Raw genomic sequence first — 7,630 nt, 5'->3', positions numbered from 1 at the left:
TAATTGAAAGATAAGTTTGGCTTGTTTGGGTTGGTATGAGATGATTTTCCATCTTGCAATCATCTTTTATTTATAGCTTTAATCCAATCATTTTGGATCCTTCTCATGTCCCAACGGTTACCATAATCATTCTCCATTACTGCTCTCTAGATGCTTCCCATGTTCTTTGCTTCCTTTGCTTCTCCTCTTACTACCTATCATGTAACTGTTCAAGCATGATCGTTTCTCCATTGGCCGCTTAAGCAGTACACGACACCACCTGATACGTCCTGGCTATCGAGAAATCTCCTCTATATGTATCTACAGATCTCTGAATGCACCATGTGTATCCATACAGATCACATGAAAATCCATCTGATTGGTCATGATAGGGTATGAAGATAATGGGGATGAACATTGCCCCCCACATCGCTTCACCTTCAACAGAAAGGTGGCAGCAACATGCGACCTCTCATTAATAACAAATTTATTGTGTACACGCATTGCCAGGAGATCAACTGCCTTCGGCCGACTCATTATAACACGTCAGCGATGGTCGCGCTTTATTAAAGTGAGGGAGGAACCCCGTGCGGACATGTGTACCTTCATCGATTCTAACAAAATCGAAAGATTCCTTAATAAATGCTTCATTCCTTCATCCAATATAAGTGCCATTTCAAATTTTATCCGCGCTCTCACTTCATCTTCCTACTCCAAACTTTCTTCCTCTAAAAATCTCACTCCCTTACTCTGATCTTCCATAATGATTGCCTTTTCTTCTACTCCTTTGTCACGCCCCTAACTCGGAAACCGGGCTCACAAAATTCTCGATTGCCGAATTCGGTGCTGATAGCCTCCGTAGTACCCCATTCTTGGCTCCCAGCATGCATGTGCCAGATTTCGATCCTAGGATCCTACAAGGAGGATTTTCCAACGTACATTTATCTCGTAAGAAGCATAATCACAAGTATACCCAAATTACAAGAGCAACATCATCACCACATATCCACTAATATAATCATTCGAGTACAATGCTGAAATGAAAATACAATATAAAGATATCAAAGAAAACTCCAAAAGCCCCACCGCACGCTCCTGCCTCAGATCGGCTGCATCCTAACATCACTTACACGCATCTGGCGTGCATAAGTTACAAAAAGCTTAGAGGGTGGTGAAAGTGTGTGCACAAGATAAGTGCCAAGTATCCAATACAGTGCCATAAATTATACATCATCGGAATAAGCGAAAATACTGACAAGATCATGAATCATACAATATTAGAGTAAGCGGAAATATACTAACAAGTCGATGAGTCATATAATATCAGGGTACGCAATGCAGATCATAATGAGACAAATATCATATACTGCGGATGCAATGCAATATGCGAATCCTGACAAGTCCGTCTAAGCCATATAAGTGCAGAAACGTAGCAATCCAAAATGCTATATGTCGTGGATGACTGCAATATGCGATGCGAATGAAATGACCAAGCCGAAGTGAAGTCGGGATAATAGTATGTAGTATCGTAGGCTATGGGGTCCATCACAAGGGAATTCCATCCAAACTAGCCTCATGCTTAAATTTGGATAGTCAAACACAATGTGGTAAACTCCTGATCTTAGGTTAGTCACATGCCCCAACCGAAATCCTGGCCATTGCGAAGGTACACATAATAAATAGTTGCGCACCACCAACCCGAGTGGATAGTGAATGGATGAATGAATGAGAATGCAACTCCTACTCAGTAGCCTGCCAGCATAGTAGCCTACCAACCACTGGTAGCTCGCCCAGGCCTCAGCCCTGCCTACATCACACCCGCCCACATCAACGTCCGCCCACATGTGCCCGCCCACATGTGCAAGAATGACAGGGTGTCATAATATCATGTTAGTCCTCATATCAAGTCCACAAATCAGTATTGTTCCTCTCTGGGGAATCATCGGGGTCTATTACACTCCACACTGACTACTGCCTCCCTAGCCGCATAGCCCCAGGAATGAAAGAGACCACACTATCTGCCTGACCAATAGTCTGCCAATACCTACCCGGCTCGTCAATAGCGGACCCATTTGTGAGCTGGTCAAACTCAGCCAGCTTACAGCCCCCTCACTCTGGCGGATAAGGCCACAACCCCTCCTAACCGACCACGACACAGTGGGAGACGCGGCCTACTGGTATTCAACACTTGGGCGCTCATGTTCCACTCGGTATAGACGTTGGGGCGTCTCCTGGCCTCGGAGGTTCTGGGACTTTCACCCAAGGACATCCTAAGTGCCCACAGTGTTAAAATTAAGTATTTCTGATGTCCCATCTGGCCATCCATGATATGCCTGTGGAGGCCATGACCTTGATGTCGCTAGGGCGTATAATGATTATGTCATACATATGCGAGATGCATGAGTCACACCGTCTAGTCATGCAGCAATCCTGCACATACCACGCGATAATGTGGGGCACTCTGTCTCATAAGGAGTCCCGTGAATGGTCTGTCCGATGGCATATGCTATGATCAGTCATTACTCATATCAAGCAAACATATGATGCGTATGTCATGAAATTATACTAAGCATGTTTTAAGGTGATGAACTATCCCCACAATGAAGATGGGCCTAGATGGCTTACACACAACAAGTATGGGCCTATCAATGGGTCCTAGGGAGAGTTATTATGTGAACATTTAACCAACATTATTCTTACAATGTGGACATCAAACCATCATTGCTCCCAAGGCATAGCCCGTCATAAACATCATTACATAAACCGTGGTGGAATCACACATTGCAATGGACCTTGTGTACATCCCATTGGGCCTCGACCCATGGGCCTCCAAACATCAAATGGGCCTTAATAGACGGACCACAAATAAATCAAGATGGGCCTCAACGGACGGGCCACAAATACATCAAGATGGGCCTCAACGGATAGGCCACAAATACATTAAATGGGCCGTCATATGGCTAGTGGGCCACATCACATGGGCCACGTTATGTGGGCTGCACCAATGGGCCTCATGTATATCAAATGGGCCGCACCAATAGGCCTTGCCAAATGGGTCAGAAATACATCACAATGGGCCTCATCATATGGGCTGGGAATACATCACAATGGGCCTTACCAAATGGGCTGAAAATATATCACAATGTGCCACGTCCCATGGGCCTCAAATATATCACAATGGGCCTCTACCCATGAGCTCCAAATACATCACAATGGGCCTCAACCCACAGGCCCTAATACATCACAATGGGCCTCAACCCATGGGCCCCAAATACATCACAATGGGCCATAACCCAAGAGCCTCAAATACATCACAGGTGGGCCACAATATACATCACAGGTGGGCCTTGCACATGGGCCATTAATACATCTCAATGGGCCATGACCCATGAGCCTCAGGTACAACAAGTGGGCCATATCACATGGGCCTCAACAATGGGCCTCATATACAACACGTAGGCCACATCAATGGGCCGCACTAATGGACATCAAAGATATACGATACATCATCGTCCACCCTTTTTAGAAAATCAGCACCGTCCAAGCATGGGACGGCGTGATATACAACACATCATCGAGGTGGGCCCAATAGAACTTGCTGACGGTGCAGCAGATATATAAGTGGTGTGAGGTACCAACCAATCCGTCCAGGGATATATATGCAGCAGATATATATCTTATATACATATATAATATAATATAATATTATAATATATAATAGGTGTGAGGTATGCCACCGTCCCACCTAAATGGACATAGTGGACATAAGGCACATGTATCAAGTGGGTCCCACCGTCCCAACATGGACGGTGTGGATAAAACCCATGCATCATCGTGTGGCCCATCATCCAGCTATCTGGATGGTGTGGAACCAGCATATACATCAAGGCATGGCCCAGGGGGCTTGCTACTATTGCAAGTATAGTAGTAATACTGCTGGCGTGAGGTACACTAGTCAATCCACTCCCACGGTAAGTGGGTCCCACGTGGGGCCCACCATAACATTTATCTACCATCCAATCTATTGATAAGGTCACATGGACCTGAATGAAGAAGAAAAATAAAATTCATAATGATCGAAAACTTTTGTGGCCAGAAAAAGGGTTTCAATGGTAGACTCTCAATCCTCTCTGTTCCCTGCCGTGTGGGCCACCTGAGCTGTGTATATGGCTGATTTTTGGGGTGGCCAATAACCAGAAGGAGGGCCTCCAAAAGCATGGTGTTGATGTTCTCACACATAACGGTGGGGCCCATGGTTGGGACCCCCTACCTCCAGCGTCCTCAGCGCAGCGGGACACTGCTGCGCCGTCATCTGGATGGCAGCAGCAGCAGCGTCTCCCGCTGTTTTTTTTTTTTTGAAAACCTATTTTCTCAAGGTTTTTCGTACGTGAGGCCCACATCAGGTGAATCCAACCCAACCATTGGTTTCTATGGCCCAAGACAGACCCATCAAGCCCAATATTCGACATGTTTTAGGGTACAGAAACATCAGGATGGATTTCAATGGTAAGAATATTGTTTTCCATGCTATGGCCCGCCAGATAATCGAATTAGCTTCATGTTTCGGCTCAACGCCTAAAATGAGCTGAGGAATGGAATGGACGGCTTGGATTAGATCCATACATCAAGGTGGGGCCTGCATAAGCAGCCCACCCCTAAGCTTTGAACCAAGGTAATATATATATATATATATATTTTACATCCGTCTGTTCACACTTCACAACACCCACGTCCAGCGTCCAGGGACGTCGGATGGGCTGTGAATGCATTTCATCAAGGTGGGTCCCACATGGATGTGGCCCACCTGATTTGAATCAACCTGATATTTGTGTCTTCCCATCATCATTAAGGTAGGTCCCACGTGGCCCGGACAGTGTAGATCCTACACGTCCATCAGTGGGTCCCACGAAGATGGACAACATGGATAAATACACACATCATGGGGCCATGAACAAGGGGAAAAAGAGAGGGAGAGAGAGAAAGAGAGAGAGAGATCGAGTGATGGAGGGACCCCGGCACTATGGGCCCTCCCTTCCACGATTTACAATATACATCAAGTGGGTCCCATTACATATGGGCCCACCGATCAAAATCAATGGTGGAGATCCTTTCTCCACCGAAATGCAAGGTCGAGATGACCCTATCCATGCAAGGAAAATAAACATCATGATGGGGTCCATGGAAAATGGCCCCATCATGAAATGATCATGAGGATCAAGGTGGGCCATTGGCCACACCTAGGGTCCAAAGTGAGATCCATACCATCAATCGGTAGGCCTCACTTGGCCCATCATAAAAATATGAAATCTAGGCCTATAGAAACACCCACCATTAGATCTTCTTGGTCCGATGGAACGCTGATCTCCTTGTGCTTCTCTTTGATGGAAGATGATGAGAAAGGAATGGCTAGGATGAAGGATTTCGGGGTGGGAAGTGGGCCACAAACATGCACTTTTCTCTCTTAGGATGCTTGGACATCCATCATTTTTGGTTGCTTGAAAATGTGAAGTGAAAGAGAGAGAGAGAGAGGGTGGTTGTAAGAGAAGTGAGGGATGGGTGTGATGGGTGAAAGGGTGAGTGATGGGTGAAAAGGTGAGTGATGTGTACTTGACATGTATAGGTGTGTAAGAGAGAGGGTGAGAGAGTTGACTTTGGGGTTGCTCTTATACTTGATATGAGGTGATTGATTGATGGGACATGTTGTAGAGATTCTCTTGGGATTAAAAATGCATGGTATTTCTCCTCGAACTGAACGCAGGTCCACATCTCCTTGACAGGGTATCGGATCGATATGCAAGACGAGGCGTTGGAACCGCGGTGACGGTGCGGTCGCAATACTATAAGTCTCGGGTCGAGCCGACTCTGGAATACGGGACACGACTTAGGATTACATGTATATATAGTCTATGCATCACGGGTCACCGAAATTCGACTAGGAGGATTGCGGAAGCCTCTGGAACAGTATAGGCTAGGATACGGGCCTTACATCCTTTGATTAAACAGATCCAATGGCTGTGATGGATGCTCTTGCTGACAAGTGTATTGAGAAAATAATTTTTAAATTGCCCTTGGGCGAATACCCATGCTTGGGCCCTGTGTTCTCCCCTCCAACGAAGATGGAATAGGTTAAGGCGATGGATCCATTATTCCTTTACCCTGGAGAGACTTTGTTAATCCAATTCGAATCTATACCAAAATATCAACTTGTTCTTAAGTTCTTTCTTTCCCTTGGGGTAGCTTTACTAAGTCATAGGTGTGGTTCTTATGCAAAGAATGCATCTCCTCTTGTGTAGTTTTTAGCCAGTCCCCTTTATATAAGCATGACATACTCATAAGGTGGGTACCTCATGGATGGTTGACTCGCTTTAGTGGATCTTCTCAACTGAGGTTCAACTTGTGGTTCTTGAAGGGTCTTCTCCCCTACTTCTTCTTATTCAACATCACCTATAGGGACATTATCACCAACCATCTCTTTTTGGCCCCGTACATCTCTCCCATCATCATCATGCATCATGTGTGGAGGAACTAGATTCATGTCAATGAGGTCTTCAACATTAGGTTGGGGCTTTTTAACCTTTTCAAAGTCATTAATTGTTTGGTATTCATGAAAGATCTCATCCCTACTTCTAATCACCTTTTTGTTAACCAGATCTCATAATCTGTAGTCAAATTTTTTATCTATATAACCCAAGAAGATACACTATTTTGCCCTATCATCAAGTTTAGACCACTAATCTTTGAGAACATGCAAAAATGCTTGACAACCAAATGTTCTTAAGTGTTCATAAGAAACATTATTTCTATACCACACTCTTTCAGCAACATCTCCATTCAAAGGAGATGAATGAGATAAATTAATCAAGTAACATGTACTACACATTGCTTCCCCCTAAAATGATCTTGGTAATTTTACTTCTGAGAGCATACACCTGATTCTTTCCATGACAATGCAATTCATCTTTTCTCCTACACTATTGTGTGTGGAGTCTTGGGAACGGATTGTTTGTGTCGAAGTCCATGAGCTTTGTAGTACTACTCAAATTGTCCAATATATTTTTCACCATTATTGTGTGAATGCAATTCAATGATTTACCCGTTTTCCTTTCTACCATAGCATGAAAAAGTTTAAACGCATCCAAGACTTGATCTTTAGTTTTCAACACATATGCCCACACCTTTTTAGAAGCATAATCTATGAAGGTAACAAAGCAAGAAATGTCACGCCCTAAACTTGGAAACCAAGCTCACAAAATTCCTGATCGCCAAATCAAGCGTCGACAGCCTCCGTAGTACCCCATTCTCGTCTCCTGGCGCCCATTTACCAGGTTTCGATCCTGAGATCCTACAAGGAGGATTTTCAACATTAATTTGATTCATAATGAGCATAACTAAAGGCATAACCCACAAACAATAACCAAAAACTCTACATTTCCACTATGATCAAAAACTTATAAATACAGTGCCATAAAGGGAAATATAATGATGAAAAATAAAAGCTCCAAGATGAGCTACTATGCACTCTTGCTTCATCTCTACTGCGATCCAACGTCACCTGCACGCAACGATCATGCATAAGCTTACGGAAAGCTTAGAGGGTGGTGAAAGTGTGTGTGCAATGCAATATCGGAGTAATGAGGAATATGATGATGAA

The sequence above is a fragment of the Magnolia sinica genome, chromosome 4 (assembly GCF_029962835.1).
Source record: "Magnolia sinica isolate HGM2019 chromosome 4, MsV1, whole genome shotgun sequence".
Lineage (NCBI taxonomy): Eukaryota > Viridiplantae > Streptophyta > Magnoliopsida > Magnoliales > Magnoliaceae > Magnolia > Magnolia sinica.
This window is presented reverse-complemented; position numbering follows the sequence as displayed.